Source organism: Siphateles boraxobius, unplaced genomic scaffold (assembly GCF_051911475.1).
Source record: "Siphateles boraxobius isolate OS27281-9 unplaced genomic scaffold, OSU_SipBor_1 221, whole genome shotgun sequence".
In the NCBI taxonomy this organism is placed as follows: Eukaryota; Metazoa; Chordata; class Actinopteri; order Cypriniformes; family Leuciscidae; genus Siphateles; species Siphateles boraxobius.
The window spans coordinates 72870-84727 of record NW_027508835.1 but is presented as its reverse complement, the minus strand read 5'-3'; the positions used below and the strand labels follow the sequence as shown (position 1 = coordinate 84727).

The window sequence follows — 11858 nt, the reverse complement described above, 5'->3', positions numbered from 1 at the left end:
CCCCCCGGTGACCGGTCCTTGTATAGCTCATAAACCCCGCCTCCCCATGTTATTCAACGGGACGTAAGACCAACTAAACAATTAAATTACACCACATATCTTTTTTCCAAAGATAGTTTCTGTCATTTACTGTAGTTTTCATCACGCTGATATAATTTCAAGTGTTTGTTTTTAAAATAAGTTTGTTTTTAGTTAGTTATTTGATGCTATAAAAACGGCGCTGTGCCGTACATGATTGACAGCTGTGATTGACAGGTTCTCTGAGCAAAGTAGTCACTGCACAACGGACTTTTTTTCGGGATCTTTGGAGGACTGAGGAGATTGGAGGTTTAAATTTAATATCTAAATTTCTATAATTAATTATTTCACACAGACATAACGTGTTGTTCCCTTACGAAGGGAACTCAACGATGCGTCCATCGACGCCATGGGAACGCCCCCAGCGTGACTGCGTCTGAAGCATCTATGTCAACTAGTCCAATGGAAAGAATGAGCGTCACGGGCGGGTGACGTCATGACCAGGAATTGATAAAAGCACATCCGGTGCAAACCGGCATTAGCTTCTGTTGCCTCAGCAAGCGATCTGTGTTATACTGTCTCTGTCTATTTATTGTTGTCTGTTGCAATTTATTCGGAAACGTTATGGCGAAACAAGTGTACAAGCAGTGTGTTCCTCCCTGCCCGCGTTATTTAACGGGTGGGGACACACACGAGCTTTGTGTCATTTGTTTGGGAGTGGAGCATGCGGTCTCAGCCTTCGAGGGGGCTGAGTGTCAACACTGTGAAATGCTACCGCTCCGCATGCTCCGCTCTCGCCTGTCACTCTTTGATGTAAAGAGTGGGCAGGCTCGCGATCCTCAGGGATCAGGACCCGCGTCTGCCGAGGCGGCGCGGAGAATGCATTCCTGGGGATCGCAAAAGGATCTTTCGGAGGGGTTGGAGACGGGTCCGCGGGCCTTTTCTCCTTCCTTACCCGGAAGATCCAGCGCTCTCCCCCCGGTGTCGGAAGCACGCACTGCGGTTTCTTCCGCCCGGGGAGAGAGCCCTCCATTACTTCAATGCTCTTCCTCCGAGGAGGTCGATGTTATGAGTATGGAGAGTGAAAGCACACACATGGGGGAAAGAGATTCACAATTTATTTCCCCAGCATATGATGAGCTGGTGGATGTTATGTCACGGGCTGTAGAGAAATTAAATATTGAATGGCCATCTGAGAATAAAGGCGCTCGTCCTAAAAGTAAATTAGATGAGCGCTTTTTATCTTCCACGACATTATCTCCACCACGAGGGCTTCCCTTTTTTCCCGATCTTCATAATGAAATATCGAAATCGTGGAATAAACCTTACTCTTCACGACTTTTTAGCCCTCAAGTTAACACTTATTCGAGAATAAGAGGGCTAAAAGAGTATGGTTATGAGGCGATGCCCCAGGCGGAACAGAATTTAGCCAGCTATCTTTCGCCTGGTCCCGCATCGTCCCTGAAAGCCTCAGCTTTGCCCACTAGACCGCTTAAAGCCACCTCGGTTTTAGTGGGCAAAGCTTATACGGCAGCAGGTCAAGCTGGAGCATGTCTGCACACAATGGCAGTGCTTCAGGCTTATCAAGCTGACCTGCTGGGGGATCTGGATAGTAGTGAGGGAATTTCTCATGACGATATTCGAGAACTTCGTCGGGCTACCGATCTTTCTCTCAGGGCTACTAAGGAGACCGCCAGAGCAATTGGGCGGTCTATGGCAGCCTTGGTAGCTACTGAGAGACATTTATGGTTAAATCTGTCAGAGATTAAAGAAAAAGATCGAGCTTTTTTATTAGATGCTCCGCTTGAACCTTCTGGTCTCTTCGGCGACGCAGTCCACGCGGTCGTCGAGAGATTTCAGGAGTCTAAAAAACAAGCTGACGCTTTTAAAAAGTTTATCCCTCGCCGTGTCCAGCCCCCTGGGGCTGCTGGGCGTGAGCAGCCCCAGCCGTCGAGCTCATCATATCGTGTGCATCAGAAAGAGAGTGTTGCATCTCGTGCACCTCCACGTAGAGACTGGAGACAGACGCAACCCTCTCAACCGAAGTCTTCTAAGTCGAAGCCGGATCTGAGGACCGTTCTTCAGGCGAAGAAGACTTCGGTTCAAAAAAAAAGGTCCTGATGTTCACGCATCAGGCCTGTGAGGACAGCCCCGACCGAAGTGGAGCGGTGTACACCTCATTTTACGGTGCCCGTTCCATTTCGGGGTCCTCACGAGACCGTTCTGCCAACCCTGCCACCCTCGGTGCTTCAGGGCGCAGCGGTCTCCAGCGAGTCGCTGATGCTATGCTGCGGCACAGCATCGGTTTCGCGCCCTCTGAGGGGGGCCTTAGAGCGGCCAGTTCAGGTAGTTCCTGCCATTATGTTTCAGGCTCCGGAATTGGCTGTCTCGATAACACCAGAGACCAGCCTCGAGAGGCTGGTTCCCTTAGTAAATTTTCTGGCAGCGTGGAAGCTTCTGCCGAATATTTCTCATTGGGTCCTGCAGATTGTAGAGAAAGGATACAGAATCCAGTTTGGTTCTCGTCCTCCTCGTTACAACGGGGTGCTGCCCACAGTGGTGCATCCCGAGCAGGCTCTGGTAATGGAGCAAGAGGTAAAGGCCCTGTTAGCAAAGGAAGCTATAGAACAGGTGTACTCACCCGACAGAGAGTCGGGTTTTTACAGCCGTTATTTCATTGTTCCAAAAAAGGATGGGGGGTTGCGTCCCATTTTAGATCTTCGTCTGTTGAATCGTTCAGTACAGAAACTCAAGTTCAAGATGCTGACACTCAAACAGATCGCGACTCAAATCAGATCCGAGGACTGGTTTGTCACGATAGATCTGAAGGACGCCTACTTCCATATCTCCATCCTCCCTCAGCACAGGAAGTTCCTAAGGTTTTCTTTCGGGGGCAAAGAATACCAATATCGGGTTCTTCCTTTCGGTCTAGCTTTATCACCCCGCACGTTCACGAAATGCGTGGATGCAGCTCTAGCCCCTCTCAGGCTTCAGGGCATACGTATTCTGAACTACATCGACGACTGGCTGGTTCTGGCGGAATCAGAGCAGTCGGCGGTTCGGCACCGAGGTGTCGTTCTCGCTCATATGCAGATGTTGGGGTTGAGGCTCAACGCCAAGAAGAGTGTTCTTTCTCCAGTACAGAGAACCACTTTCCTTGGTGTGGTATGGGATTCAGTGACGATGCGGGCCACTCTATCGCCCGTTCGTGTAGCTGCCACCAAAAGACAGCCACCAAAGAGCTAAAGCTAGGCCAGTCACGCACTGTGAAACAGTTCGAGAGACTGTTGGGTCTCTTGGCGGCAGCGTCCAACGTGATTCCTTTTGGCCTGCTGTACATGAGACCTTTACAGTGGTGGCTAAGGACCAGAGGGTTCTCCCCGAGGGGAAACCCACTTCGTATGATCAAGGTCACGCGGCGGTGCCTTCGTGCCTTAATTATATGGAGGAAACATTGGTTCTTAACCCAGGGTCCGGTATTGGGAGCTCTTTGCCATCGTGTTACGATCTCGACAGATGCTTCCCTCACCGGCTGGGGAGCGGTAATGGAAGGCCGCTCGGTTCAGGGTCTGTGGAAAAGTCATCATCTTTCGTGGCACATCAATTGCCTGGAGATGATGGCTGTCTTCAATGCGTTGAGACAGTTTCTCCCAGACCTGAGGGGCCATCATGTGCTTGTACGAACAGACAACACATCAGTGGTCTCTTATCTGAACCGTCAGGGGGGTCTGCGGTCGCGTCCGCTCTGCAAACTGGCGCACCAGATCCTCCTGTGGTCTCTGGGGAAGGTACTCTCCCTGAGGGCAGTGTATATTCCTGGGGACCAGAATGTGGGGGCAGACATCCTGTCGAGGCAGGAGCTGAGGCCAGGGGATTGGAGACTCCACCCCGAGGCGGTGGAGAAAATTTGGGAGTTTTACGGCCAAGCAGAGGTGGATCTGTTTGCGTCTCAGCATACGACGCACTGTCCACTTTGGTTCTCCCTTACTCACCCAGCCCCCCTGGGGCTGGATGCTATGGTGCAGACGTGGCCGAGGCTACGTCTGTACGCATTTCCCCTTGTTGCTCTGCTCCCAGGAGTTCTGGAACGAGTCCGCCAGTACGGAATAAGCCTACTGCTTGTAGCACCACGCTGGCCGAGTCGGATCTGGTTTGCGGACCTGATCCATCTCTTAGACGGTCCTCCCTTGGAGATCCCGATCAGGAGAGACCTTCTGTCTCAGGCCGGGGGCACAATATTTCACCCTCGGCCAGAGATTTGGAACCTGTGGGTTTGGCCTCTGAGGGGGCCCAACTCATAGAGAGTGGTCTCTCAGCTGAGGCTGCTGAGACCATCCTAAGCTCCAGAGCTCCAGCTACTAGGAAACTATATGCGCTGAAATGGAAAGTTTTTTCTGTATGGTGTCACCGACATCAGTGGGATCCGGTTAACTGTTCTGTGAACACAGTACTCGAGTTCTTGCAGGAGCGCTTTACGTCAGGTTTATGTCCTTCCACACTTAAGGTTTACGTGGCGGCCATTGCGGCTTACCACGCCCTGGTTGGGGGTACATCGTTGGGTCGAGACCCCCTGATTACACGTTTCCTTCGTGGCACACTGAGGCTGAGGCCTGCAACTCGCACTAGGGTGCCAGCTTGGGATTTGGCATTAGTACTAGAAGGCCTCTCTAGGGCTCCATTCGAGCCCTTAGATTCGGTTTCAGAGAAATTTCTTACCCTTAAGACTATCTTTCTGCTAGCTATTTCGTCCCTTAAGAGAGTTGGAGACCTTCAGGCCCTTTCGGTTTCCCCCACTTGCCTTGAGTTTGCACCGGGGATGGTCAAGGCATTCTTATATCCAAAACAGGGATACGTCCCTAAGGTGCCGACCTTGATTCCGAGGCCTATCGTGCTGCAGGCTTTCTGTCCTCCTCCTTTTACATCTGCGGACCAGGAAAGGCTGAACCTCTTGTGTCCAGTGCGAGCACTGGATACTTATGTTCATCGGACATCTTCTATGAGGAAGTCCGACCAGTTATTTATTTGCTTTGGATCACCTAAGAAGGGTCTTCCTGCTTCTAAACAGACGGTTAGCAAGTGGATAGTCGAGGCTATTTCACTTGCATACGAGTACTCTGACCATCCGTGTCCCTTGGTGGTCAGAGCTCACTCAACGAGGGGTATGGCGGCCTCTAAAGCCTTGTTATTTGGGGTTTCCCTCCAAGACGTTTGTGATGCGGCAGGCTTGTCCTCACCGCTCACATTCGTCAGGTTTTACAGTTTGGACCTGGATGCTGCCCCAGGTTCTCAGGTGCTTAGTGCTTAGTTACAACAGACTGACACTCAGGTACTTGGAATTCTGGCGCTTTGGGTATTCTCGTTCCCATGGCGTCGATGGACGCATCGTTGAGTTCCCTTCGTAAGGGAACGTCTCAGGTTACTATTGTAACCATAGTTCCCTGAGAACAGGGAACGAGACGATGCGTCACCCTGCCATACTTCCTGCATCCCTGTGATCGGCTTGCTTCGGCAATTTTCGAAGCTAATGCCGGTTTGCACCGGATGTGCTTTTATCAATTCCTGGTCATGACGTCACCCGCCCGTGACGCTCATTCTTTCCATTGGACTAGTTGACATAGATGCTTCAGACGCAGTCACGCTGGGGGCGTTCCCATGGCGTCGATGGACGCATCGTCTCGTTCCCTGTTCTCAGGGAACTATGGTTACAATAGTAACCTGAGACGTTCTGCAGCAGAGGCGCGTGCTTGCGGTTGATTCAGTGGGAGTGAGGGCGGGACCAGAGCGGGACGTTGATTTCCGGCTTTACTTCCTGCTCACTACTGCGCATGTCTGGTCCCGAAATCGCAACTGCGCAGACTCAAGTCCCAAGATGTCAGCGCCATATCCGAACAATGGTGGCTTCACTTCTCGCCAATAGAAGAGAGCGAAGGGGCGTCGTCCATCTTTTTTTACAGTCTATGGTTTGGATTATCAGTGTTTTGTCTTTTCTCTGTGACAGTTTTTTTACAACCGCTATGACAATTTCTTCAATACTTTTAACAAATTTCCTAAACTCTTAACGCACCAACACACCTACAACACACAATTGGCAAAACAGTTAATTTCATGTTCAAAATCACACATTGTAAACTAAACTCCAACACTAATTTTCAAAATACAATAATACACTAGCAACAATACATGTCTACCAAAACACTGTAAACACGTCTCAAAATCAAATAATTTTTCAAAACACTAACATATGTTCTCATCCAACAGGAAGATTTAGTCAATCAGAGCACAATGTCATAAAAACACGAACATCAGATGGAATTACAGAAACTATATTATTGTATATGTGTCAGGTATCCTTATACAACAGACAGTAAATTGCATTGATCATAGATTGTGTTTTGCACTGCAGTTTCTTTTGAAGCCTCTCTACATTTTTGTTTTGTTGGGTTTAGGTCTTTTTCTGCAGAAATTCAATAAAAAAGACCCGTCTCAGAGTGCTTTATAGAATGTACGGTTACTGTAATGAAAAAACGAAGACAGAGACAGAATTGTTGCAATAAATAAAATAAATAAAAATAAATTTATATATTTGGATAATTCAATCAGCTGTTTCTCAATAACAATAGAATAAAATACAGGGGATCTATTTGTGTTTTAATTCACAATATAAACAGCTGTTTACCTTGACTTTAGCCTGGGTTAGGTTTAGAACATGGTGTTTTCTGTTCTGACATACAGTGTTAAAGCATTGGTGAATTTGCCAGTAAAAATCCATTGTTTTGGTCTTGTTTGAGTTTGTGTGTAAAAGAAGTTCAAGCATTTTAAATTTGTGTTAATTGTATGCATTTTTTTTTAAAGCAACAAGAAATGTGTTAATAGTATAGCTTACACAGACGGATGTAGTGCTAACTGTGTTAAGAGTTTAGGAAATATGTTAAAAGTATTGAAAAAAATGTCATAGCGATTGTAAAAAACTGTAAAGTCATGAGTGCATGTGATTCTCTGTCCGTGACAGTATTGTTACAGCAGCTCTGCAGAAAACCATGATGTCGTTATCCAACTCAGTTCTCATCCAATAGTGTCAGTACAGGTCAATAATATTGTTAAATATTAAGGGCCAGATGTATATCTGTGTGGCCGCCGTTTCACTCTCCGTACAGATCATCAGGCTCTGACAACCCTGATTACCACCAAGGGTGTTGGCCATGCTGGACTTTGTGTAGCAAGGTAGTCTGCACATCTCATGTCATTCAATTGTGATTTGGTTTACCGTCGAACTTCTCAAAATGCTCCTGCTGATAATCTGTCTATTTACCTTACCTGCTTCTCCTGCTTCTCCTGCTTTTCCTGCTTCTCCTGCAGATCCTGCTTTTCCTGCTTCTCCTGCTTTTCCTACTTCTCCTGCTTCTCCTGCAGATCCTGCTTCTCCTGCAGATCCTGCTTTTCCTGCTTCTCCTGCAGATCCTGCTTTTCCTGCAGATCCTGCTTTTCCTGCTTCTCCTGCAGATCCTGATTTTCCTGCAGATCCTGCTTCTCCTGCAGATCCTGATTTTCCTGCAGATCCTGCTTCTCCTGCAGATCCTGCTTTTCCTGCAGATTCTGCAGATCCTGCTTTTCCTGCTCCTCCTGCTTTTCCTGCTTTACCTGCTTCTCTTGCTTCTCCTGCAGATCCTGCTTTTCCTGCAGATCCTGCTTTTCCTGCTTCTCCTGCTTTTCCTGGTTTTCCTGCTTCTCCTGTAGATCCTGCTTCTCCTGCTTCTCCTGCTTCTCCTGGTTTTCCTGCTTTTCCCACTTCTCCTGCAGATCCTGCTTTTCCTGCTTTTCCTGCTTCTCCTGTAGATCCTGCTTTTCCTGTTTCTCCTGCTTCTCCTGCTTCTCCTGGTTTTCCTGCTTTTCCCACTTCTCCTGCAGATCCTGCTTTTCCTGCTTCTCCTGCAGATTCTGCTTTTCCTGCTTCTCCTGCAGATCCTGCTTTTCCTGCTTCTCCTGCAGATCCTGCTTTTCCTGCTTCTCCTGCAGATCCTGCTTTTCCCACTTCTCCTGCAGATCCTGCTTCTCCTGATTTTCCTGCTTCTCCTGCAGATCCTGCTTCTCCTGCAGATCCTGATTTTCCTGCAGATCCTGCTTCTCCTGTAGATCCTGCTTTTCCTGCTCCTCCTGCTTTTCCTGCTTTACCTGCTTCTCCTGCAGATCATGCTTCTCCTGTAGATCCTGCTTTTCCGGTTCCTCCTGCTTTTCCTGCTTTACCTGCTTTTCCTGCAGATCCTGCTTCTCCTGCAGAACCTGCTTTTCCTGCTTCTCCTGCAGATCCTACAGATCCTGGTTCTCCTGCAGATCCTGCTTTTCCTGCTTCTCCTGCAGATCCTGCTTCTCCTGCAGAACCTGCTTTTCCTGCTTCTCCTGCTTCTCCTGCTTTTCCTGGTTCTCCTGCAGATCCTGCTTTTCCTGCTTCTCCTGCTTCTCCTGCAGATCATGCTTCTTCTGCAGATCCTGCTTTTCCTGCTTCTCCTGCAGATCCTGCAGATGCTTTACCTGCTCCTCCTGCTTTTCCTGCTTTACCTGCTTCTCCTGCAGATCCTACTTCTCCTGCAGATCCTGCTTTTCCTGCTTCTCCTGCTTTTCCTGCTTCTCCTGCAGATCCTGCTTTTCCTGCTTCTCCTGCTTCTCCTGCTTCTCCTGCAGATCATGCTTCTCCTGCAGATCCTGCTTTTCCTGCTTCTCCTGCTTTTCCTGCTTTACCTGCTTTTCCTGCAGGTCCTGCTTCTCCTGCAGAACCTGCTTTTCCTGCTTCTCCTGCAGATCCTGAGGATCCTGCTTCTCCTGCAGAACCTGCTTTTCCTGCTTCTCCTGCTTTTCCTGGTTCTCCTGCAGATCCTGCTTTTCCTGCTTCTCCTGCTTCTCCTGCAGATCATGCTTCTTCTGCAGATCCTGCTTTTCCTGCTTCTCCTGCAGATCCTGCAGATGCTTTACCTGCTCCTCCTGCTTTTCCTGCTTTACCTGCTTCTCCTGCAGATCCTACTTCTCCTGCAGATCCTGCTTTTCCTGCTTCTCCTGCTTTTCCTGCTTCTCCTGCAGATCCTGCTTTTCCTGCTTCTCCTTCTTCTTCTGCAGATCATGCTTCTCCTGCAGATCCTGCTTTTCCTGCTTCTCCTGCTTTTCCTGCTTTACCTGCTTTTCCTGCAGATCCTGCTTCTCCTGCAGAACCTGCTTTTCCTGCTTCTCCTGCAGATCCTGAGGATCCTGCTTCTCCTGCAGAACCTGCTTTTCCTGCTTTTCCTGCTTCTCCTGCAGATCCTGCTTTTCCTGCTTCTCCTGCAGATCATGCTTCTTCTGCAGATCCTGCTTTTCCTGCTTCTCCTGCAGATCCTGCTTCTCCTGCAGAACCTGCTTTTCCTGCTTCTCCTGCTTTTCCTGGTTCTCCTGCAGATCATGCTTCTTCTGCAGATCCTGCTTTTCCTGCTTCTCCTGCTTCTCCTGCAGATCATGCTTCTTCTGCAGATCCTGCTTTTCCTGCTTCTCCTGCTTCTCCTGCAGATCATGCTTCTTCTGCAGATCCTGCTTTTCCTGCTTCTCCTGCAGATCCTGCAGATGCTTTTCCTGCTCCTCCTGCTTTTCCTGCTTTACCTGCTTCTCCTGCAGATCCTGCTTCTCCTGCAGATCCTGCTTTTCCTGCTTCTCCTGCTTCTCCTGCAGATCATGCTTCTCCTGCAGATCCTGCTTTTCCTGCTTCTCCTGCAGATTATGCTGTTGATGATGTTGATGAGGAGTGTGTTGTTTTCTATCTGTCGCCTGTACTTCTCTGTCTGCAAGTGATGTTGAGGCTGCATGTGCTTCTCTTCCTGCTCTAACACAGACTTCATACTCAGATTTCCAATGGTTGGCCTCCTTCACCTTAGGGACTGGACGTTGAGTTGTTCCTCACGGCTGATTTCACCTCCTAGTCTTCGATCTGAACAAGGACATCAGGGAGAAGTGAGGACCAAACAATGCTTTTCTGCTCTCTATTGGTGGCCAGGGATGGATGCTCAGGTTCATGATGCTGTATGTTCCTGCCACGTGTACAGCTTTCAGATGGACCCAGGCAGAAAGTGGCTGTGGATGTAGTCGGGGCATTTGACACTGCTGTGTCCGACTGTAGGTTTGCTATAACGTTGGCTTTGTTTCTGTCATCAGTCTTCAGCTGCCATGGAAATCCATTGAGTATTGTTACTGATAACAGTGTTCAGTTTACCTCTGCTGCTTTCTCTGCTTTTTTGGAAGGAATATTTGTCACCATCATTCCTCTCTCTACTACCGTCAGCTAATGGTGGAGAGGATCAACCATGTGGTTCAACATCAGCCATGGAAACCTGTTGTAACACTCCTTGCAGGTGTACAGTGCCACTGCACATGATGCAACGGTTAATTCATACTTTCAGCTCCTCATGGCAGGCAAGGCTGTCTATCATGCCGTCATCTCCTATGGTTACCTGACTACAACACAACATGAAAAAGTACACTGATGCTCGCACTCCTTGTTTCCCAGATGAGGATAAAGTGTGGGTACATGCATGTTCCTAAGGGACACAGAAAGTTAACCAATCCTCTCAAGGTTGCCAAAAGACTTGGGGTGGGTACATACTTTCTTAGTGATGGAAAGAAGGGGAAAGCTTCCCATCTCACTGCATTTATGTGCACACCATCCACTCCAGCTGAGAACACTGCTCACTACACACACACACACTCATGCCACGAGACCTAAACGTGATGTTCGGAAACCTAGTTGGTTGAAGGACTATCACTCGGATCTGATGTGCTGTTCCCTTTCAGTCGATAACGTCAGACGTAGTCGACGGTCGACTGAAATGGGATCTCGCTAGAGAGCCTATCCTCTTCGAGTACTATTGAACGAGCCAATGTAATCGCGGCGCGGGTATAAATACGGAAGTGGATGCACGCATTAGTTGCCTTTCGCTTCGGAGCCGATCGTTTGATGTCTCTGAGAGTGCTGTTGTCTACAACGAGCGAGTGTGTCGGTGTTCTTCAGGACGACTCTCCCAGTGCTGGTGTTCTACAGCGCGTGTGCAGCGGTGATCGCGAGCTTTGAGCTCTCAACTGCTGTTTTAACAGCAACAAATTTCTAAATTTTGTGTGTGTTGATGGCTGGTTAGAGGGCGGAAAAGTGAGTGCTTCACTCTTTCAGTTCTCTGTTCAGTGTTGCCGCGGTCATTCCCCTGTGTGCTCCGGCACTGGTGACGGTCCTATTTTCTGAAGAGCAACACGGGTGCGTTTGCGTCTTTTTCAAGATGTCATTCCGCCCGTGCGTTTCTGGGTACGGTCGTTCCCTGTCTCTCTCTGATGGTCACAACTGTTGTGTCACGTGTTTGGGCTTACAGCACGCTGAGACAGCTTTTGTGGACAGCTCATGTTTTCACTGTGGGAACATGACTGTCGCAGTGTTGAGGGCGAGACTCGCCTTCGTTCGCGGAGAGTGAGTCCCCATTACCATGCCCCACCCTCGGGTGCTGTGTGGGATGGGTTACCGGAGGATAGTGTTGGATGTCCCGCCCGGTAACCATTCCCTGTGGGCTCCTCACTCCTCCCTTCCACTGCAACCACTGGAGCCTCCTGTGTTGTCTGCTGGTCCATCTGTAATGGGTGGGCCAGTGGTTTCACTCGGGGCTCCCCTGGAGGACAGGACGCCGATTGCAGCATCGGAGGGTGAGCTGACTTCTAGAGATGATGACTCGGCTGCATTGTCTCCCTCCGGGAGTTCAATGTTGCCCGAGCCAGATCCAGAATTATCAGCTATGCTGAAACGGGCCGCCGAGGCTGCCGGGCTCGAGTGGAACCTCCACCGTGTCCCG

The 11858-nt window shown here is 49.2% G+C and overlaps 1 pseudogene; it reads right to left on the bottom strand.

The window, feature by feature from the left end:
- Window positions 1-7323: 7323 nt before the first annotated feature.
- On the bottom strand, window positions 7324-10460 carry LOC143747440 (uncharacterized; annotated as a pseudogene).
- Between the last annotated feature and the right edge of the window lie 1398 nt (window positions 10461-11858).